Raw genomic sequence first — 24835 nt, forward strand, 5'->3', positions numbered from 1 at the left:
CCACATGGTCTGGGACATTTTATATAGAATTGGCACTGTATTTATGCTACCACCCGGTCTGGGACATTATATATAGAATTGGTACTGTATTTATGCTACCACATGGTTTGGGACATTATATATAGAATTGATACTGTATTTATGCTACCACATGGTCTGGGACATTATATATAGAATTGGTACTGTATTTATGCTACCACATGGTCTGGGATGTATGAAATTAGCACTGAATTTATCCTGCCCTGTTGTCCACATACAGGGCCGGATTTCCTGCCTGGTCGCCCCTAGGCTGCACCCCTATGCCGCGCGCCCGCACTCCCCACAAGCACATGTGCCAGTGCACTGGGGAGTTGCACGTGTTACCACACCTGTTTTGCTGTATTTTTACTGTGATGTGTTCTTGGGCATTATTTATGAAACTGGTAATACATTTATCCTGCCTGTTATTCTGAGAAGCATTGCCACTGGCAATTTCATGGCTAAAGAGCACTGTCGGTTGGACATACTGACTGGGGAATGTGGGCATAATACACTCTGGAAGAAGCTGTGAGGAATAAAGGAATTTGTTTGGACCCCCAGGGCCGGTAATCAGAGTGGGCACGTGCCTAAGGTGTAAAGCTGGTGGGCGCCAGGCACATGCCTTCTTTGCCTCCCACCCCAGTCCGGTCCCCTCTCACCGATCTGGCCACACTTTCTCCACCTCACTTTAACCCCAACTTCTCCTTTGTGTAACCCCCCAATTTCTCTACCTTACTGTAATCCCAACATCTCCAGCATGTATCCCCCTCACTTGAACCCCAATTTCTACCTCATGCAGTCCCGGACTGGCAATCTGTGAGTTACGGCAAATGCCAGAGGAGCTGCTGTAAGTTGCCATAGACAGTCACTATTTATTGGGCTGGTGGGAGGCTACTTGGTCCTCTGTGTACTTGGAATGCCAGGGCCTATTGTGAATCCCAGTCCGGACCTGCCCTCATGTAACCCCTGACGTTAGCCCCAATTTTTCCCTCTCACATTAGCCACACTTTCTCCTCCTCACTTTAACCCCAACTTCTCCCCTATGTAACCCCTCACTTTAGCCCCAAGTTCTTTTTCACTTTAATCCCAACATTTTATTGATGGACTTTGTCTTTTTTCAACCCAATTTAATTATTTCCCTCATGCATCCCGACTTTAACCCCAATTTAACCCACTGCTGTTAGCCCCAATTTCCCCCCTCACTTTAGCCACATCTTCTCCCTCATGTAACTCCTGACATTAGCTACACTTTCTCCCCCTCACTTTAACCCCAACTTCTCCCTTATGTAACCCCTCAAGTTAGCCACACTTTCTCCACCTCACTTTAATCCCAACATTTTGCTCATGTCATGTAACCCCTCACTTTAGCCCCAATTTCTCACTTTAATCCCCACATTTCCCTCATGTTTCTCCAGACTTTAACCCCAATTTCTCCATCATGTAACCCCCTGAAGTTAGCCCCACCCCCAATTCTTCCCTCTCACTTTAGCCCCGACTTCTCCCTCATGTAACCCCCTCAGTTTAGCCCCAATTTCTCTCTCACTTTAATCCCAACATTTCCCTCATGTCATGTAGTATCCCCTCACTTTAACCCCAATTTCTCCTTCATTTAACCCACTGACGTTAGCCCCAACTTTCCCTCTCACTTTAGCCCCAACTTGTCCCTCATGTATGGCTCTCAGTTCTGAGCTTCGTCACCTCCCCCATCACCCGCCACCCCTGTCGGAGGGAGGGACCAGTCTTAGAGCAGCCTCAGACCTTATAACCCGATACACTAGGGAGAGAAGGATAGAGTGGAGTAGAAGAGAAAGCAGAGAAGGCCAGCAAGTAGTGGCACCGTGTCTGCTGCCGGATCATTAGAGCCAGTGGCCGCCTCACTTACACATCTCCCACTTACCCAAGGGCTGCTCCACCTGCCCTAAGTTGCCATCAGCTCTCTGTCCCCTGCTGTCTGCGACCCTCCGGCTGCTCGGTGCCCGGCCGCGTGGTGAAGAACAACTCTGCGCTCAGGATCCCCCACAAACACACAAACGTAAGTGCAAATCTGCGGGGAACATCCTTGTGTTTAATTACTAGCCATGTGCCGAATTACTAGCCATGTGCCCGGGGCTCCTAGAGAAGTGCCAACAAGTGTCTACCTGAAGGGGTTACACTGTATGTTTTACACGTGCCCTATTGCCCTATTTCAATGCCAGGGGTCTGCTCCTCCTACTCCCGAGTGTGTTTGGGCCACAAGGCTAGCACTCGAAGTTTGCTTAGAATTGTAAGTACTGGAGGGCTACACTGGTACCTTCCTACTCGCCTATGAGTCCTACTACTGCTGAGTCTGCCACTGGGACCCGGATGGTACCAGGATATTGTATGTTGTGGCACTTATTCACCCCTCCTGATCACTATATAGAATACACTAGTAGTTACACTATACAGTATTAAAAGACGGCACAATACATTATGTATAATACAGTGTGTACAGTATATAGTACAATATATATATAATACAGGCTGTATAATGGACCTTTGCAAACCTAGATCTCCATAAAGAGAACTCAGGTCCTGTAGATCAGATTGTATGGACCAGTTTCTTTGCGGCTGTTTGGGACCTCCCGTGTAGATTGCAAGCTCTGTTGAGCAGGGCCCTCTTTGCCTCTTGCATCCCTTAGTAGTATTTGTGTATGTTATCTGTATGTTTGACACATACACCCATCTCTGTTATAGATTTGGCACTTTATTAATATGTGTTAATAACAAAAATCAGTGGGGCCTGTGTTTCAGTGTGTCGCTGGCCAATAGTTGACGTCCATGGATTCCCTTTTTGGTTTTGCTGGGGCTCTTATTAAATGCCAAATCCTTTTCTTTTGTCCGTGTGCTCCATTGTCTTGAACAGATGCCACTAAATCGTTGAGTCAGGATCGTTGACCAATAGGAGATATTTGGTTTGTACCATTCATTTTATTCATGTACTTGAAATAATGACAACATCAGATACAATGGCATCTGTGCGTCCCAAAGTTCCCTGGGATATAACTTTTAGCATTATACAGCAGCAATGCCAACCCAAAGGCTCCCCACTGCTGGTAGACTCCAGCGGGCACTGTCTGGCTAAGGCTGCAGGGATGATAAATTGATTAAAGGTGTATTTGGAAACCAATTTTATCTGAATGTATTAGAATTTTATTTTGCTTTAAAAATGTGTTATTTAAAACCTAGCCAGCCAGGAATACAACATATAACAATATAAATACATAAAATGATTCAGGTAGGTGGTCAATTAAAATCACAGTACAGTAATAGGAATTTTCCAAATCTCTTAGGTTGTATTGAATGATTCCCCCAGTCTTGCAACAACAATTATGTAGAGCAAAATTGGTGTGAGTTACAGTTCTCCAACTTGGGAGTATTACAGTGTGAGTTATGGTTCTCAAATTTGATAATCAAGTAATCCAAATTGGTAATTTGGTAATCCAAATTGGAGAACTATAACTCCCACCGTAATAGTCCCAAATTGGAGAACTGTAACTCACACCAATTTTGCTCTACATAATTGTTGTTGCAAGACTGGGGGAATCATTTAATCTAAACCGCGTTCCCATTAACATTAATTAGAAATGTTCAATTGTTTGTGATATTCTTTGTAAATGTAATTGCGAATGCAAGCAGTAATCCATGCAGTTCTTTTCTGTTCACTGGTTCTGACTCTGGAAACAATGTAGCAGCAGTCTGGCTTCTGCTACATTGTTTCAAGAGTCAGATCCAGCAGTGCAGACAACAGACAAAGCCAGAGGGGTAATCCTTTCAGTAGCAACTGCTTTCATAAATAATTTTAGAACCATTTTAATTGTCCAAATTTAAGGGGCACATTTACTAAGGGTCGAAAAAAACATTGAAATTCGACCATCGAATTGCAGTAGTATGATATTCAAAGTTGAAGTCAAAGTTTTTTTTTTTTTTTGATATGGCCATATGCTATTGAAGTAAAATTTTCCAAAAAAAAACTTTGACTTCTAAAAACTTAGCCAAATGTTGGCTATGGGTTCTAGGAGGTCCCCCATAGGCTAACATAGCAATTCGGCAGGATTAAGGGGGCGAAGTGTCGAAGTCAAAGTTTTTTAAAGAGACAGTAATTAGATTTTCGAATGGTTGAATATTCTAAGTTTTTCAATTCGAATTGAAGTAGAATTTGGCCTATTCAAAGGTTGAAGTACCCAAAAATTACTTCGAAATTCTAAGTTTTTGTATTCGAAAATTCACTTTGACCCTTAGTAAATGTTCCACCAATTTTCTTATCAACTATATATTGGATTATATTAACCCTATAAATTTGTAACTGATATGCATTTAACATAGCCCCGTTCACTGCATTTTTATGTTTTTTTTCTGCTGATCTGCTAAGCTGACTTTATATGAAATCAGGGGGGAGCCAGGAAAAATATTTATTCATTACAACTATGTACTATAAAAAATGGCATTTTTTTCAATGACATAAATAGAAGCCCCTCTGCTTTTCCTTTTCATGTCAATCCCTTTTTATTTGCTCCAGATTAAAAAAAAAAAAAAAAAAAAAAAAAGAGTGGCAGTCATGTAAGGAATGCACAGGGCAATAGTCACACAAATTAATCCTGTAGGGATTAGGAAAGTAAGGGCTGTGCCAAGGTTCTCATCTTCTTTAATGTCTATATTTCTTTATGGCTGGTTATAAAAAAGATTCCACAAATTTATTTAAATGTATCATGATTTTGGTACCTGTTACGGGTATGGAAGCTGCTATCTAGAATGCTCGGGACCTGCGGTTTTCCGGATAAGGAATCTTTCTATAATTTTGATCTCCATACTTTTACTAAAAAAACATTTAAACAGTAATTAAACCCAATAGTATTGTTTTGCTCACAATAAGGATTAATTATATCTTAGTTTGGATCAAGTACAAGGTACTGTTTTATTATTACAGAGAAAAAAATCTTATTGACCCGTGTGTGGGGCTCTCCGACGGGCTTCCCCGATCGATATCTGGCCGAAAGTCGGACAGACGTAGATCGGACAGGACTAAAAATCCCGTTGGATCGCAGTTGCATCTGATCCGACCGCCCGCCACCCGTCATTATGATCCGATCGTTGGGCCCTAGGGCCCATGATCGGATCAGCCCAAAATCGCCCACCTCAAGTTGGGCATATCGGGGAGAGACATCGCCAAACGAGCGGATCTCTCAGTGTATGGCCACCTTAAAAATGTGAATTGCAGGTATGAGATCCGTTATCCGGAAACGCGTTATCCAGTAAACTCTGAATTACAGGGAGGCCGTCTCCCATAGACTCCATTTTATCCAAATGTTTAAAAATAATTTCCTTATTCACTGTAATAATAAAACAGTACCTTCTACTTGATCCAAACTAAGATATAATTAATATTTATTGGAAGCAAAACCAGCTTTGGGTTTATTTAATGTTAAAACGATTTTCTAGTAGATTTAAGGTACAAAGATCCAAATTACAGAAAGATCCGTTATCGGAAAACCCCAGGCCCCAAGCATTCTGGATAACAGGGTCCATACCTGTATTTGTTTAAAATGGACTGTAATTCAGATCTGTCTGGATCATGGGTCTGTATAGCGGATCCCATATCTGTACAATGTAAATACATGTGTCTATGCAGAATTGAATTTATTTTAAGTTAAATCAATATAGCAGTCCTTTTCTTGTTTGCCTGTATCTGCGAGGGGATGCTGGGAGTTGTAGTATGTACTGAAAGGCAATCCTGAACTACATCATACTGCAGTCCCTTCCCAGAATAGGGGTGAATGTGTGAGGTTCAATACAGATTCTTTACTTTCTGACTACATAGGCTGATACCCCCCAAAGAGCAGAGAGGCAGTCATCCCATGATCATTCTCCACCCCTGCACTAGGAGCATATAAACCTGCCTGCATATAGAGTATAGGAGGAAACTCACACAGGTAGAGCATTGCACACACACACACCTTGCAGATAGAGCTTAGGTTAGAACCAAACTCAGGACCCTAAGGGTTAGTTCACACGAGGAGATTCGGGGGAGACTAATCGCCTCTTCTTCTGGGTGACAATCTCCCCGAACTGCCTCCTCATGTCTTCCCATCCGCTATAATGAAAAGTCGCCTGCGATTAGTTGCCAGGCGACAAAATCTCCTCGAATCTCCTTGTGTGAACTAACCCTAACACTTTGGGGCAGATTTATTAAGGGTCAAATTGAAAAATCCAATTTTATATTTGTTTCTGGTCAAAACTGTCAAATTCGACTGGGGAATTTTAATTTAATTCTTAATTTAAAAAAAATGTAATTAGATTTTCGAGATTCGTCATACACTGGCCCTTTAAGAATTCGACTATTCACCACCTAAAACCCGTTGACTCGGATGTATAAGTCAATGCGAGAGCTCCAATTTGAAGATGTTTGTAGTCTTCCTGACATTCGAGTTTTTTTCGGAGAAAAAAATTGAATCGAGCTTGGTCGAATTCGAAACAAATTCGATTGGAGTTTTCGGGTCGGTAAAATTTGTCCGAGTTTTGGATATTACATTTTTTTATTAAATAAATAACCCCCCAATCGAATTTCGAGTAAAATATAATTCATGTGAACTCACATTAGATCGAACCTTGATAAATGTGCCTCTTCAAGTCAGCCGTACTAAACCACTGAGCCACCATAGTTGGACTACAAATCTCAGTATTTAAAAACGAAGGTTAGTGCTACTGCCACATAAAAATAAATAAATGTGGTACCACTTAATGAAAAAGTATTAAATCAAAAATGCCAATTGAAGTAAAGAATGAAGGAGAAAACACTCACAGTTCACCTCAGTCCCAAGGTGCAAAGTCAAATTTACTGTGTCCAAAACGGAATGTGAGGGTCTCCAAAAAAAACGAAAACAAATGTAAAAAAGTAGAAAATTTATTAGGACATGATACCTAACGCGTTTCGTGCCTATTGGGGCACTTACTTACTCAGTATTTGCCAACAAACTATAGCTGTCAGGGTTTGCTGGGAATGGTAGTGCAACAATTGCTGAAAGGCCACATGGTTCTACAGTAGATAAACAATGGGACTTTGTATAGCATGTTTGGTCCAAGAGCAAATTACTATTAATAGAGACTTACTGCGAGCTGTTTGTCCAAATTATTGTATTTCCATCAGTATATTCCTTTACTGTTAGAGGGTTGCTATGGCGTCTCTAATGGACTCCCTTCTTTCATAAAATAAACACTATTAGGTGCTCATCCACATAACATGAGCGATTATATTATCATCATTGATATATTTAACTTCCATTTACTTCTTTTAGCCTCTCGTCTAGGGCTGGGATATTACAGGCATGAACCATTTGTAAATAGGGGGGGGGAAGTCTAATCTTATTGAATTTCCCCCATAAATTGCAGCCATTATTCCACCATATTAATAAATACATACAATATAAATCTACAATTCTATAGCAATTTAAGTGCACCTTAGAAACCTATGCCCATATGCTTTCCGGAGCATTTCTACAAACAAAAGTCCAAGTTAAATCTCATTATAAAGGTGTTTGCTTGGGGAGCAGCTAGCCATTCATTTCTATTAAAGGAGCAGTGGTTAGATGGACTGGACTGACAGTGGGGCGGGATTACAATTTAACAGGGAAAAAGCATAATATTTGATTGAAAAAAAAATTGCCTAGAATCAATTTTTGGCCCGTGCGTTTTATTTTAAAACTATAAGACTAAAGTGAAAAGAAATTAAGTATGTTCTGGTTAAGAGGCTAACAGTTTATTTGATTGACAATCTACTGTGTTGTATGGGTATGCAAGGTACAGGTATGGGACCTGTTATCCAGATTTGTTGTGACCTGGGGTTTTCTGTCATTTGGATCTTCATACCTTAAGTCTACTACAAAATCATGTAAACATTAGATATCCCCAATAGGCTGGTTTTGCTTCCAATAAGGATTAATTATATCTTAGTTTGGATCAAGTACAAGCTGCTGTTTTATTATTACAGAGACAAAGGAAATCATTTTAGAAATGTGGATTATTTGTATTTGTTTTTCCAGCACTGGTTGCTGTGGGCCTTCCCTTGAAAGCTGGCCAAATATGTGGTGCTAATCAGGACACTCTTTATCAAATCTGAAGATTTTAATCTTTGGAGATAGAACAACCACTCGTTCAAATATTGTATGGAGATTGTTTGGAGACCGTCTGGATAGGAAACCTGCCCCCAGTGGAGGCCACATGACTGGTCTCCATTGTGATCTAATCATTGGCCCAAGGGCTGAAGATCTGTATCACTTAGTGGCAACTTGGCCACATAGAGATAGTGGCTAAAATTATTACTATTAAAGGACATCAAGAAGAACTGTGGCTTCTCCCACTTTCTCCATCTGCCGATATATCATTCACCCGCAAACAAGTCGTCGGTCACTTTTGTTTTGTTTTGCAAGATCACCATGGATCTGTGATGAAATTCCCAGCATTTGATAATCTCAGTTATTGTTGTTGTCGCTTTCTGCTTGTTAGAAGATGTTTGCCTCCTAATTAATAAACAACCTGGTACTTTAGAAAATGCTACTGTTTAGCAAACCTGATAACTCAGTTCTTGCTTGCCATACCTCTGAACCGCTTTATGCACTCATTCCATATAAATTGTCGCTGATGACTTTTAGTGCATGACTTTTTTCATTACTTTATTTTTCATAAAAATGTTAATTTCTAGATTAATGTCCTAGTGAAAAAAGAATAACGACTTCCGCATCAGTTAGAGTTCTGAATGGGGTATGACGTCTCTTTAACCACTGCAAGATTGTGAGTCGGCTCATTAGGCTACAGTCGCTTTGCCCTTCTTGGTTGAATGGTACATATTGGAAGCAATTGGGCAGGTTGGATTAAAGCAGAGTAGCAATTCTGTAAGTACTAAAACGGTGTGAGTCCTTCTGTGTCATGTGTAAGAGATTATTTTAAGGGAGAGCTAGTTGTATTGGAAGTCATAGATCAACAAATCATTATGGAGCTTCTCTGGAAAGTCCTTCTTGATTTGGACAGAACCCATGTGATGGTAATTGTCATGTCATGGGGTTCCATTACTATTGGATCTGACCCTCCAGACTGCCTAGGCAGTTTCCTTGTGACTCCATGCAATATATAGACGATGGTGGTGACTGCACTTTTCTTGAGGTCATTTGTGGTCATTCATTTCTATAGACCAGGGGTCCCCAACCCTTTTTTACCCATGAGCAGCATTCAAACGTAAAAGGATTTGGAGAGCAATGCAAGCAGGAAACATGTTACTGGGTGGTGCAAAATAAGGTCTGTGATTGCCCATTTGGTATCCCCTATGTGGACTGTCAACCTAAAACCTACATTTTGGTAGTACACCTGTTTTTTATACAACCAAAACTTGCCTCCAAGCCTAGAACTCAAAAATAAGCACCTGCTTTGAGACCACTGGGAGCAACATCCAAGAGATCGGAGGGCGACATGTTGCTCACGAGCCACTGGTTGGGGATCATTGCTATAGACCAACTATTTGGATCAGTACTGCTGCCATGTACTTGGTACTTGTTACTTTTAGATCTGTAGTTCCTAAATTATGTGGCGGACCCTATTCCCAGTTGACCTGGTGCAGTGGCATTGGGACTTAGCTTTCAATATTTAGGGTGAATGCCACTTTGCTCTCCTAGATATACCTGAAATCCCAGGGAGAAGATAAGGTAGGATAATAAATGGGGTGAAAACATATTTGGTGTCCTAGATATTCCTTGAACTATGCTAAATGATTGATACACCAATGTTTTCCTGCATCCAGAGCAATTTTCCAACCCCTACATAAAGGTTGAATCTCCAAGGAGGGCTTAAATTGAAAACAAACATTGCCTTTAGAAGTTTGATCACTGACCACTGCATAGAGAGTTTAGGTTACAGAAAACCCCTCATTACATGTGTATGTGAATTAGCAACCCCATTTCTACATGTCTATACTGCATGCATGAAAGGTATTAATACCCCTGCTGGGTAGAGTAATATTAATCCTGCTGCAGGTTGTTAAGTGGTTCTGTTAATTTTGCTTTTGTTGGGGGTGGGGGCTTATGTTCAGGGCCTTTGAAAAGTTTAATTTATTTTAAATCCATAGGAATTGCTAAACCAGAACAGTATGTGACTCCTGCAGAGGTGGAATGGGCCACTATATAATCCAAAATTCAGTGCAAAAGAGCAGTATTCGTACATTCTATACCGGCTTGGAATCTGTCAGATCATGATTATATATATTGACAGCTGTTTGGGTGGGTTACGCACAGCCCCCCTACAGTCCGTGCCACAGCATGCCGAGCAATGGGAGGCATCTCCTCCTCTTCAGAGAAATAAATGCTGATCTCTCTGGTACTATAGGGACATGTTCTTTTCAGAACCATAATATTACTTATTATTATTTCAAGATCATTAGAACTGACCCTGACATGTAAAAGCAATACTTACGGTACCTTAGGCTCCAGCATAAATAGGGCTTTATTTTATGTACAGGGCCACCCTCTGTTTATATGCGGTGGGACACAAGTTAAACATACAGAAGAGAAGGCGATACTTTTAAAAATAAATATCGCTTGGAGGGAAGTCCTGCAGTTCTGACTGCGAAGGAATGATGGGCCTTAACTCCATGGACTGAGTGAAACACTCTGAAATAAATTATATGGGCTGAAGGTTAGTGGGAGATTATCTAATGCTCATTATTATTGTCCACAAAAGGGATTAACAAGAGATAAGTGCTGATTAAGCTTCACCTCTATGCAAACATATGATTTCTGCCTATGTCTGCTCCTGGCACTTGATTTATGACACATGTAGTTGATCAGCTGGTAGCAGATTATACTGCTACATCTATAGTCACTTTGTGACATAAGCAAATATGCAGCTTTAGGCCAGGAATAAATCCTTTGTGGTTCTTCACATGTTTTTGACCAATATCATGAGCTAGGATGGTGGAAGTTGGAGTTTGGCCTAAATGCTGTGACCTTGTACTTAGCCACAATGTCTGTGTGGCCAAGGGAAAGACTGAAACACTTGTTGAAGAACGCAACTGCTTTCCCAGAAAGACTTGATAGTTGATGAGAAGATGTCTCCTAAGCCATTAGGGACTGCAGCCCCTTGTCCTTGATCCATCTTCCCAGCAATTATAAATTTAGCTTTGAGTCTGCCTGGGGAGTCAGAAGGTGCTGCCCTTGCCTTCCTTCTGCAGATGCCTCCTGCTTACCACCATCAGCTTTGACTGGTGTCTCACCAAACAAGCATCTAGGGAACAGAGTCATCTGTGTGACTCTAGACTAAAACAACTGCTATCCCAAAACCCAGAATAAACCCCAAGGTCCCGGACACGGCTCACACTTCTGCCTATAGCAGCTGCCTTTGGCTTCGGGAGGAGCCCTCCGCTACTCAGACGCCGCCAGGATTTAACGTGAGAGGACCAAGGGGGAAGCTATAGGCAGGCGAGGGAACCATAATGTATAACTGAAACTGAGAACAAGGAGCAGGGTCAAGGGACAGGTCAATACCAAACAGACAATACGGTACCAAATCAGGAGCAGAAGCGTAGTCGAGGTCACAGGCCGGGGTCAAACCAAACAGGAATGCGGTACACAATCAGAATCCAAAGAGTGGTCAAGAACAGACTATTTTCAGTACAGGTAATGGTCAGAAACAGGCAGGATTATAACACCGAAGACCTATATTGGGCAATGATTCAGTACAGAGCAGGGGTTTTTATAGGGAGCCTAATGGCTTACACTGATCACACGGGGCCAGATTGATAACAAGTGAACCAAGCCATGCCTATTTGCAATTACTAGTATACTATATATGGGAGTGAACCAGTGACTTAGCTGTCTACTCACATAGAGCAGTGGTAAAGCCCAAAAAACACCAGGTCCCTGGTTCAACTCCAGGCAGGTTATTACACACACATAGGCTGACCAGTGGTCAATAATATCAAGGCCTAAGGAGAACATTCTCTTCCCTTTTGGCAGGAATTATTTAAGGTGTGTATCATAATAAACATGCCACAGTTTATAGCCTTACAGGCTTCAGATATTTCTTTGTCACCCACAGTAGCAATTTCTGACATGTAGATAACTGATTACGCATTAAACAGTAGAAGAAGTAGAAGTTGACAGCAGATATGCGACACAGGAATTCTATTCAGCCTACTTTCTTTACCTGTCACCCATGCCATTGTATACTCATCTTATGTACAACAGGTTCTCTTATCAGGCAAGGTGAATACATTCTTACAGGGCAGGAGACTCCAAACATATAATGGTAGTGTCCAGCTTGTAGCCCTCCAAATGGGAGATGTGGGAGTTATAATTCAGTATCAGGTAGGGGGACAGGCCTGACAGTCTGGGGTACAGGTAGTCGCTTTTACTAATGGCAGACAAAGAAAAAATTGCAAATATTCCAGAATTATATAATTATTGGATACAGTGCAAATATTTGCTCCCACACTAAGGCTGAAGGGTTGAAGTAATCTTGGCTGGAAGTAGGGGCAGGCAGCAGAGACGCCTACAAAGGGGATTCATTAAGTGGAAGTACAATGCACAGATTGGCACCCTTTCTTTGGGTGCCAGTTCCATGGCCACCTCTGAAGATTATTCAGGCAAAGTACTTGAACCTGTTTGTTTTGTGCAAGTGCATTTGTGTCATTATGGGCACCACGTGGCTGTGGCATTCACTTACACAGGGCCGTATGCATGCAATTAGTTGCAGTTAAACCCATGCAGAAACAGCTTTTAAAGAGAACCATGAATTATAGCCTTGATCTGAGGGTGTTAAATAAAGAAGTCCCTTAGCCGAGAGGGTTGCACACTGGGCCTTGCCCATGATTACAAGTATAGGTATGGGATCTGTTATCCAGAATGTTTGGGACCTGGGGTTTTCTAGATTACAGAACTTTCATAATTTGGATCTTCAGATATTAAAGGAGAACCAAACCCTTAATTTTAAAAACCCCTACCCTACATGGACCCCCCTCCCTGCTCCCCCCTAGCCTAGGTGTTACCCCCAGTAATTGCCCCTTCCTCTTTACTTACCCATCTGTGCAGATTCTGTGCATCGGAGTTCATGTTAGCCATCTTCTTCTCTTCGGTAATCTTCGGGTCTTCTTCCGGTGCTTCAGCAATTTCCATCGCTTTTGGCGTATGTGCAGTTGTCGCAAACTGGAAGATTGCTCTAACTGCACATGTGCCGATACGCCGATCTCTTCCCGAAGATTACCTAAGAGAAGAAGATGGCGCCTGTGAACTCCGCTGCACAGAAGTAAGTAAAGAGGTATGGGCATTTCCCGGGGGTAACACCTAGGCTGGGGGAGCAGGGAGGGGGTCTATGTAGAGTAGGGTTTTTTTTATAATTAAGGGTTTGGTTCTCCTTTAAGACTACTAGAATATCATGTAAACATTAAATAAACCCAATAGGCTGGTTTTGCTTCCAATAAGGATTAATTATAGCTTAGTTTGGATCAAGTACAAGGTACTGTTTTATTACTACAGAGAAAAAGGAAATCGTTTTTAAAAATATGGATTATTTGCTTATAATGGAGTCTATGGGAGACAGCCATCTGTAATTCTGAGCTTTCCGCATAATGGCTCCCATACTGTATTAGACACAAGGATACAATGCTAATAGACACTAGAGTGACAAGGCATAAGCGATGTCCGTCACTGAGCCTGACTTCTGAAAATGAGGCCCATGATCCTTAGTGATGTATAGTCCCGCTCCATAGCCTGTCTAGTTCCCTTTTGTAGCTGCTGAAGATTCTGAAAGTGCTTTTCAGCTTCAGCAGAGCAGGACACTTGCTCTTTTTAAACTTTAGTTCCAGCATTAGGCTTGCCAGCTGGCGTCCAGTTCGGCACACACTTCTCTGTACAGGTATTTCTGCGGCACAGCTTCCCTAATCCCATCACTCCCGGCATCATAACAGGTGGACTGGAACAGAGGGTGGAAAATTTTAATGTATTGCTATAGAGGCTGAACTCAGAGCTCCCTGCATAACTGGTTTATTAAGAACACGTGAGTTTCTGTTAGAGCCAGACTGCTCTGTATTAGCAGTACCTGGTGCAAACTAGATTTTGTGCTGAAACATTTATTATGTAACATAAGACTGTGCAACCTGTTGCCCTGCAGCAGTCGGTGAGAAGTGGGACTTTAATAAAGTTGAAGGGTTACAAATTGGGTAGTACTGATATACAGTAATAGTAGGCAATGATTACAAATTGTACAAATTCCCCACAGTCAGTTACGCAAAAAATCCAATGCATACAAGGAACTTCCATTAAAATTCACTCCTTCAACCTCCATATAGTTGCACTTGCCACCTTCTGCATTCTGTACCAAATCGGGTTCTGCTGTGTCTATTAATACAGGGAAAGCTGGAGCTTCCAAACCAGGCCGTAGCTCCAGGGTTCCTTCAGCACCCTGTATCAATAGGGGTGACACAGAGGTGCCAAAATATAGGGTGCATACTTCACTGTCATGCTGAGAGCTGGAAATGACACCAACTGCACTTAGAACATTTTCTGTGCATTTGCAGCTGAAGCAGTGCATCAACTGTAATTCTGGGGAAAACACTGCTTTGTAGGTAAAAAAAATTGGCAATTGCACATCAGAAAATTGCACTATACACTCTGCGGGTATGGAGTTGAATGTGTTCATGTCCTACTGCCCCCATCTTGTCCCCACTTTCCCTCACCCATTCCTCCTATAACCGCTGCTCTGCGGGCCCTTGGACAGTTGGACTGTATGAACCCATTGAACCCAGCTTCTGATCTCTCCCAGGCCAGCTAAGAGTTTGGAGTTGGGTAACCTTCTCACACTCAACATTCCTAAAACGTGTTATCTTTAATGCAAATATTGTGATACTATCTGTGCTCTCCCTGCAGAAGGGGCTTCGCTAGTGAAAGCAGCGGGATGTTCTGTGCCCTGTGGCTTGAGCTTGGGCTCCTTGCCATGACGTTTGCACGTGTTCAGTGCACAATGTAGTGTCATGCTGTGTCACCACTCTCGGCATCCAGAGACATGAATATTAATGAGTCACAGGAGGTTCTGCAACACGGACACGACTAACCGATGCATGCTTTTTAAGTTAAATGGCACTTTTCTCCCATGTGAAAGAGTATTTTTTTTATATTATTAGAGATTTTTAAAATTTTTATGTCTTAGATCACGTGCAGCTGAGTTCTTGCACTGGGAAGTCAGAGCTTGGCTACTCTACAGTAGCCTGACATCAGGACACTCTGAGCAGCTTCTTTTTCTGCAGAACAGGGAGTGACATGGGGCACAGGCAGAGTCAATCAGAACCCAATGCAAAGCATATACAGTATACAGTGTCGGACTGGGACACCAGGGGCCCACCAAAAACCCTTAGACCAGGAGCCCACCCAAAAACCTTTAGACCAGGGGCCTACTCTTAAGTATTATTTTCTTCCTTTCCTTACTCAACCTCTATTGCCCTATTCTCTTTTCTTTACATACTATAACCTATTATTCCATCTATTTAGCCTCTTTGTTTTCATAGAAATAGGGAATGGCCATGAAATAAGCCAAATGTTTAGAATAGAAGCAGGAGGGCCCACTGACACTTGGGCCCACCGGGAGTTTTCCTGGTATCCCAGTGGGCCAGTCCGACACTGCATGTATAGTCAGCGAAAACCCCTCTGCGACTCCTAATATCCTTATAATAGGGTTCATCTGAATAATCAGCTGCACATCTAGAAAGACCATTATTTAAATGCAGTCAGTGCTGAGTACTTGTATTAGTAATGTGAGCTGAGTTCAGAGTGAGGATACATCATCAGCAAAGGGGGTTTAACAGGTGCAGGGCAGACAAGGCTTAGCCAGGTCTACATGTTTCTAGAAGATGGAATTTGCTGTATTATAAGGAATGGAAGCTGTTGGTCATTATTAAGTTCTTGCAAGGACAGGCCATGCACACTGTGATTCCCCTGTTCTATACATGCTGCACCCCAAAAGTTCAGGCAGTATATATAAAGAAACAGTACTAGTGCTCTCATGTGTAGTACTGGAAAATGCCTACACAGTGTTCTGGCCACAAACTGATTTTTGATGAATACACCCCTCTCTCCAGACTGGCTTGATGAATAGGTTATAGATGAGATTCTGTGTAGGGTTCCCATCATTTCTCATAGACTCGGTCTATGTTACTATCACTCCTTAGTGGAAAAAGCCAAGTATTCCCATAAACAGAGGGGACATTATAGCATGAGAAGCATTAACTCCATCCACCTTGATCCCTGTGTACCGACATGTAGTACTGGATAATGGACTGATAAAGGAACAGTTCAGTGTACAAATAAAAAACTGGGTAAATTGTATGCTCAAAATAAAAACTGTTTCTAATATATAAAAATAAAATGTATAAAGGTGGAAGAGACTATTTTGTTTTGTGACAAAAAGTCACGCAGTTTCGCTCCCCGTCCCTAATTTGCAGATGATTCAGTTTGGTTGGGCAGAAGGATTCGGCCGAATCCTGCTGAAAAAGGCCAAATCCTGGCCGAATCCCGAACCGAATCTTGGATTCGATGCATCCCTAAACAGAACATAACACAACTTGGTTTTCAACTCTCTAACTCTGAGTTAGTCAGCGACTTGAAGGGGGGACCCCATGGGACATAACTGTTGTTTTGCAATTTATCCTCAGCATTCAGCTCAGATTCAAAAGAAACAGATATGAACCATGTGCCCTCCCCTCAAGTCTCTAATTGGTTACTGCCTGGTAGTGGAAACCAAGAGAGCTGCAAAGCAGGAAGTAGTGTTCTGTTATGTTAGACATCCAGTCACTGCAATCTTTATACATTACAATTTTGGCTAACTATATTGAAAACATTTTCTATTTACCCAGTTTTTAACTTTACACTGAACAATTCCTTTAATGCATTCTCGGGATTAGTTGTGGATACCTGCCCAAATCAGGCTAAACTTTCATGGGCTTAACGGGACAGTTATACTAAAATATGGGTTACTTCTTAAGTAAGTGCGCATAGTAAAAATTCTGTGGATCCCCAAGGAAGCTGTAGCCCCCCTAGATGGACGGCCCTCCTTTAGAGAAGTCACTGCTCTTGGCAGGGGAGGTAAATATGATTTGTTTTCATAAATGACCAAGGAAATATAAAGGTATATTTAGAAATGCATACATAGAATAGAGGCTACACATATCTGTGAGCAGAACACTCCTCTATACTCTGGTTACAATGCTTCACTGCAGACTTGTGTGTGTGGGGGTGTGTGGAAAGGGACGTTCCAACCTTTATCCTATAAATACATAATGGGGCTAGCACTGGGCAGAGAAACCAGAATTCCACTCCCACCTATAGTCATGCAGGGGGTTAAGCTAGATCACCGACTGTGTGTGCTGTGGGGGTAGGGGCCCGGATTGTATCCTAAGGATATTGTGTGTCTGTGCACATGAACCTGCGTCGCTGCGTCATTGCAGGGAAATGGCAACAGATACTTTCTTTTATGCTTCTGTTTATATATAACTACACACTGCTAGTTGCTGGATTAAATATGTTCCTGGGTTACACGCCCTCTTTCCACAGCACTCAACTAACTAAATGCCTGTAAGGGCAAGCAATGCAGATGGAAAGAACTCCCCCAGTTAAGGTTGCCACAGACTTTCTGAAGGAAAATAAGTGCAATATTTTATAAATATGATGTATGGCAAATAGGTAAAGATCGGGGTATGAGCAAATGCATTTGATCTGGGCTACCATTACCATACATGGGTGGTGACACAGGCTAAGATTCGGGGGGGTTAGTCGCCCAGCGACTAATCACCTCTTCTTCGGGCGACTAATCTCCCCTAAATGCCTTCCCGCCGGCTAGAATGTAAATCGCCTGTGGGATGGCACACTGAACGCTTCATTTTCCGAAGTTTCCTCATGAGGTAACTTCAGGTGACTTCGGAAAATGAAGTGCTCCGAGTGCCATCCCACTGGCGATTTACATTCTAGCCAGCGGGAAGGAAATTAGTGGCCCGAAGAAGAGGAGATTTGTTGCTGGGCAACTAATCTCCCCGGAACCTTAGCGTGTGTCACCACCCTAAACGGGTGCTTCAACTTTTAATAAGTAATAGAATGACCAGTTCTAAGCAACTTTTCAACTGAAGTTTTTTTATAGGGATGCACAGACTCCAGGATTCGGCCAGGATTCGTCCTTTTTCAGCAGGATTCGGATGAATCCTTGTGCCTGACTGAACTGAATCTGAATCCCAATTTGCGTTTTCCGAAGTCGTCCGAATCTTCCGGCGACAATGGAAAACGCATCTCCTTGGATCTGCTCATGTGGCCTGACCCTAACGGATCCCATACCTGTAGTTAATTTTATCAAAGCATCAGTAGCTGTATTTTTTTTTAACCTGGTGTCTGTGCTTCTTGAGTCCCTAACCTACTAAATCCACTTAATTGCTCCCTAGTGTCCTCTCATCGTAAATCCCTGTGCTGTTACTAATACAATGTTTCTGACTGCGCACTGATTGGAGGAAATGTTTGCTGTCTGGCCACAGTGGGAATCATTCTGTAAACTCAGTGCGGCTATATCACAGCTATATTTGCTTTTATTATTTACACAAAAGGAAGCAAAACATTGTGGTGTGCAAAGAACATGATACATATATGCCAATAACAAATACAGGTATTCCTGTAGATGGCTGACGTTAGACCTGCACGTGCTAATGCGTATTTTAGCTTTTCTTGTGTTTAAGTGATAACAGACAGTGCAGGCAGGGTGTCAGGGTTCACTCATTTCTCACAGGAGAGACTTATGAGCTTATTAAGTTCCAGTAACAGGTAAAGAACTGGCAGGACCTGGTGTTACAGGTAGCAAGGAGTAGTCATGCGGAGCCAGTAGCAGCTCCGTGTTGGCGAGTTTTCCGGATACAATAGGATTTTTATCTGATCACACGGCTTCTATGTACAAACAGGTTTAAGAGGAGGAGAAGGTCAGCATTAGTTCAGGGGCGCAGGGTGATAACTGTCGCAACTGGCCAGAGGCTGGAACATGGCGTTCTCTTGGCAAAAGTAACATTGCAACGGTTTTGCTTTTAGATGAAATTTTTCCAGTTCCATTATCAGTATGATGTCAAGTCCAGCCACAGACTGAACAAAGACTGGCGCAACACCGTCTGTGTGTACTCACAACGATGTAACCGCACAAGATCATGTGCTTAGGAACGGAGAAATTAAATACAAAATGTGAAATAATTCAAGTTCAGTTCAACATCGGGCACCTATAATAAAAAATAAATAAATAAACCAGACACAAATGATAAGCTGTTGGTAAAGGCACCACTTCTGTTATTTAACTAGGGATGCACCACTATTTTGGATTCGGCTGAATCCCTCCTGAAAGATTCAGCCGAACCTAATCCTAATTTGCATATAATTAGGGGTGGGCCGAATCGTAATTTGCATATGCAAATTAGAGGTGGAAACTTCTTACTTCCTTGTTTTGGGACAAAAAGTAACTCGATTTCCCTTGTCACCCCTAATTTGCATATGCAAATTAGGAATTGCATTTGGTTCGGCCGGGCAGAATGATTTTCAACACTCGGATGAAAAGGATCGACCTGAAAACTCGAATCTAGTTCGAATTCAATTTGATTTTTTTCTCTTGAAAAAAACTTGAACGTCAGGAAAGCTGCAAACAACTCCAAATTGATCCCAGGACGTCTTCCATAGACGAGAGCATGATAAATCTTGAAAATCAAATTACATTTTTTTAAAAAAACTTTAATCAAATTTTTACAATTCCCTAGTCGAATTTGACAGTTTTGGCCATAAAAAAGCTCGAGAATTCGGAATTTGAGATTTGAATTTTCACTTCAACCCTTGATAAATCTGCCCCTCAGTTTCCAAGGGCTACGGATATGAAAAGTGACAAGTGGGCTCTGCGTGACTGACAGTCGTGTCACTTTATATCTTGCTGGCAGAGTTGAAGCTGGAAAGAGAGGGATCAGTTCAACATAATATTACTGCCCCGCTCATAGAGAAAGAAAGAAATGTTACCTGCTGCATCACCATTAAAGATACATACGCAGAATGGCCATGGAATTTGATTAAATTACCCAGGGGGAACCCAAACAGCTTGTCTGCCTGATGATGGGCACACACATGCGTCAGAATTTCCATTACATATGATGAGTATCTATATGACTCCAGGGACTGTGCTGGGCACACTTACATACAGCCAGCTGATGCATCTTGCACCCAGGGCATGACAGTTATTGTGCTAGTATTATTATTACTACATTTATTTATAAAGTATTCCACAGTGCTGTATATAAGGGTACATAATTAAAAAACAGACAGATAGAGGTCCGAATTTATCTCATTATCTTCTGAAAACGACTCAGATGAATCCGCATGGGTTTTTTCCCCTTATTTATCAATACATCTTCCCAAAAATTTCCTGTGCGGGAAAAAGCCCTAAAAATTCGGATTGTCTGAATTTTTCGAATTTTCCGCACTAAAACAGATTTTTGCTCAAAAACCACAACATCTTTGGATTATAGCACGAAACCCAATGCAGATCAAGATATCTTCGGGATTCTCCCATTGACTTATATGCAACCTCAGCAGCTCTGAGATGCCAGATTTTCAGATTCAGACTTTTTCCATCCTCAGGGTATAATAAATCCCAAAAAATTCAAGGGTTTTTTTCCACAAAAAATTTGAATTTTATGGTAAAAAAAATCCCAAGTTTTTCGGGTTTTTACAATCTATTGTATAGCTGTACCCCCCCCCCCCCTTATTCCTGGGGCCCTAAAAAGCAATAATAGCAGCTATTGAGTAAATGACAGAGACTCCCAAAAGTCTGTTTATTCAAGACTCCAGAGGAACAAGTGGCTCTGCTGAATTGCTTCACAAGTATTCTATACTTTTTTGGGTTTAAATGCATTCAATAAACTTTAACCATTAGAATGAATGGAATAGGAAGCAAGATTAAGGACAATGGCACAGAGTGTATTGATCACTAATTGGGTAGAACTTTGGTGTTACTAAGGGTCGGTTTGCTCTCGTGATACTCGCCTTACTCGTGCATACAAGGAAAAAATGCCAAGGGCACTAGCAAAAAGTTGAAGGTATGTTCGCCTGTTTCATCTCACACTCCAAAAACATAGTTGCAAGTTAATTGGCTCCTGATAAACTGACTGTGTGTGAAAGTGGGACCTTAGATTGTAAACTCCACTGAAGCAGGGACTGATGTGTAATCTCTGTAAAGAATATGTTGGTGCCATGTAAGGAAATACAAGCAAGCACACCCATATGTTTAACCTTCTGTACAGGCTTAAAATCAGAGCAAATAACACAAAGATGCAGTGACCCCATAATTATAGGCTCAGAAACTATGTGCTAACAAAGGGGGTGCATGTTAGTCACGTTCGGAGCAGAGGGAGTGGATAATGGGGGAGGGAGACAGAGGAGCTTTGTCCGTTCTGCCAAGCCTTTCAGTGGATTAAGTATGTGGTGGGGGTGAGAAGCTCACCCCATTCTTTGTATCAGTTTAGGAGCAGATTTAATCTTCTGGAGGTAACAATGCAAAAAAGGCAACGGAAAGCAAACATGGCTGTTAATTGAGGAAATGATTGGCGATGGTTCTGACAGTTGGGGTTGTGGTACCCACAGTCAGGGATAATTGCAGGGGGTCCACAAACTAGTGTGTCTGAATTGGCAAATAGCTGTATCTTCATTTATATAGCACTAAAGTGTAAGCAGCATTTTTACAATACTGTACAAGTGTGAACAACATAGATGAAAATAAATATACACAGTAACAAAGGTTAAGTAACACATACTAAGAGACACAGGAGGAAGGAGGTCACTGTCCCGTAGAGCTTACAATCTTAACTTATGCACCTGGCACATTTCCTGGCATTTGCCCTGCTATGGAAGAGCCCTGACAATTCTGCTAGACAAGGGTTATAAACAGTCCCCGTTTGCACAAGTAAGATTCAGTACACATTGATATCCGCATGTAACCTCTGCCCACAAACATTTGCCCCAATTTCTGGTACTGCTCCACTTCAATAATCCAATGAAATCAGCAGCACTCCGGTATTGTTTAAAAAGTGAAGAACTTTACTTAAAGTGTTCATCAGTACATACCCAAACATTGTACTGTGCTAAAGAACTGAACTAAAGAAAGCGTAGATGAACCGGTGCCCATTACCTCTTCTCTGTATTTATATTGTACATGGCAAATTAGGGATTTGTAAAATTTGAACACCGGTTGTCATTGTACCATTAGTTGCATGAACAGGCGTATAATGCCATGTCTCCATGATTAATTATTGCTGTGTGACATTAACATTTGAGATGTTATCTTATTAGTATATTTGGTTTGGTGACTCTTATCAGTCCTATCCCAAACCCTTTCCAAAAAACCTTTATTATTAAGGTGTGCCTGCATGGATGGGCCGGTATAGAACTAATCACAACAGGAATCAAACTTAGGTCTCTGAGCTTCCTTATGTCACGGTCGGCACCCAACACCAGAACAAAACACCAGGCACCCTGGTCTCGGCTCGTGCTTCACCAGTAGTGTGACCGCCTTTGGGCCTCGGGAGGAGCCCTCGGCTTACTTGGATGTCACCTGGACTTAAACGAGAGGTGCAAGATGAGGGTTCTGGATAAGCAGAGGGGCACGACAGTAAAGCAAAGTCTTTGGACAGAAGATCGTAGTACAAGGCGTTTAGGCAAAAGAGTAGTCAGATCAGGCTGGGTCGAGGCAGGCAGAGAATAAACGTTATCAGGCAGGCAAGGGTCAAACCAGGAAGTCAATCAGAGGGTTAATCAGAGGAGGTAGTCGGTAATCAGGCAAGGGTCAGAATCCAGAAGTCAGAATAGTCAAATAGCCAGGCAGGGGTCAAAAACAGGAATCAAACAGGTTCAGAAAATAGCACAAGGCTCAGAAGCACCAGGAAACAAAATCCTATCACGGGCAATGTGAAAAATCCAAACTGTGCCTTTAATACTTTTAAATTTCGCGCCACTGCGCGCTGACGTCACACGATTCACCATTTGCGGCCCAGAGGAGCAACGTGGCGGGCGTCCCTGCCGAGGGGGCTGCAGGCGTCCCTGCAGACCCCCTCCCGCTAGACCACCAGGTAAGGTTGTTACACCTTACCTCAAAGCTTCTTACCTGCCTAAATCAGCAGCGGTGGCAAAGTTCTGTTTGCACTTCCCAACACATTCTCGCCATGAAGTAGGACAGTTCACAGTTTGCTGTCAGAAGGATCAGTTGATAGATTATATAGATTATAGTACACACCCAAGGGCTGGGATACAGTAAAACATTTGGTTCTCTAGTTAAATAAATTCTGTGCAAAATAAACACAATATCACATCAGTGCCATACAGTACATATAATTGATAAACCTCTTAGATCTTTTTTGTTTTCGTAAGAAACATACGCTACATTTTCGGTGTTAGGGCAGGCTAATGTGCCATGACTCAAAGGTAAAACATTAATTAAAACAAAACGAACTACCCAAATAAACCATCCAAAGCCGGAATTGCAAGGGGTGAGGGGAAGTTAGATCACGTTTCATGACATGTCCCACACACTGTATAGTAAAGCTGGCCATAGATGTTGAGATTTTTAAAAGATCCGATCGTCATCGTGAGACCACGATTATCTCAGAACGATCGTACGAATTGTCGATCAACTAAAAAGACCAATTTGCCAGGAAAACAAAGGGGAGCTGCCTGCTTGGCCCTGCAAACATAGATAGATTGCACTGGGACCGACAAAGATTTTTTAACCTGGCCGATCAATTTCCTGACAGATGTCGGACGAAAAATCGTAAGATGTTCGATCGTTGGTATCCCACTAAACGCACGATAATTTCGAAGGATTGGTCGGACTTCGCTAAAATCGGTCATTCGGCAAGCGAAATCTTTCATTACTAATTGCAAATGCCCAAAGTTCAGGCCATAGGCTCTGCTTTGGCTGTCAAATTTACTTTTTTTTTTTTTTTACTTTAACATTTACAGCCAGAACTGGAAGACGAGACACAAAGGGGTTGGGAATGCAGGGTGGCACATATCAACATTCAAATTTTTGCCACGATTAGAACAGATTAAACATGGTCTGATCCTAGCCTAAAGGCCCCCATACACAGGCCAATGAAAGCTGCCGACAGACCGAGTCCGTAGTTTATTGGCTCATGTGTGGGGCCGTTCGACAGGCTTCCCCGATCGATATCTGGCCAAAAGTTATAAAAAATCCCGTCAGGACCTCGGCCACATCTGTTCGATAATGCAGACCCGCGATCTGACCTCCTGTATCGCCTCCATTCTGATCCGATCATTGGGCCCTCAATGTGGGTAGAGTGGCCACCTGACTGGTATTTTACTGCCTTGGCCGGTAATGATGGCTGAACCCAATGTTGTTAATAGGGAACAAAGATAAATATATAGGAAGGTCTGTATTTTTTTCCAGAAAAGGTGGCAATGCTAAATGTGGGCATATGAGGGAGAGATCTGCTCGTTTGACGACATCACCAAACAAGAGGATCTCCCTGTGTATGGACACCTTAAAGGGAGCCACGTAATCTACTAGTTAGGTAACTAGCTTTCTACTCTTCTGAACTCCTTATACTGCCACCCGTATGTCTTACCCTGAGCTGTGTGCCCAGGTGCTGCCAGTCAAGAACAAGAGTTGTAAGAAAAAAAAGAGGACTAAGGAATGGTGGTGACTAAAGACCAGCGTTTTCTCAAGATTCAAAACCTGTTGAATGTGATTTTACCAAGGGGAAGCA

General features: G+C 42.1%; 1 protein-coding gene across 1 annotated transcript in view; it reads left to right on the forward strand.

Annotated features, from left to right (window-relative positions):
• The first annotated feature begins 1782 nt into the window (after nucleotides 1–1782).
• LOC108714594 (sodium-coupled neutral amino acid transporter 3) overlaps nucleotides 1783–24835 on the forward strand; it is a 45327-nt gene continuing 22274 nt past the window's right edge. The window contains exon 1 of the mRNA XM_018258961.2: nucleotides 1783–2050. The gene's annotated coding sequence lies outside the window, so the exon portion shown is untranslated. The remainder of the gene's footprint in view (nucleotides 2051–24835) is intronic.

The sequence above is a fragment of the Xenopus laevis genome, chromosome 4L (assembly GCF_017654675.1).
Source record: "Xenopus laevis strain J_2021 chromosome 4L, Xenopus_laevis_v10.1, whole genome shotgun sequence".
NCBI classification, from domain to species: domain Eukaryota; kingdom Metazoa; phylum Chordata; class Amphibia; order Anura; family Pipidae; genus Xenopus; species Xenopus laevis.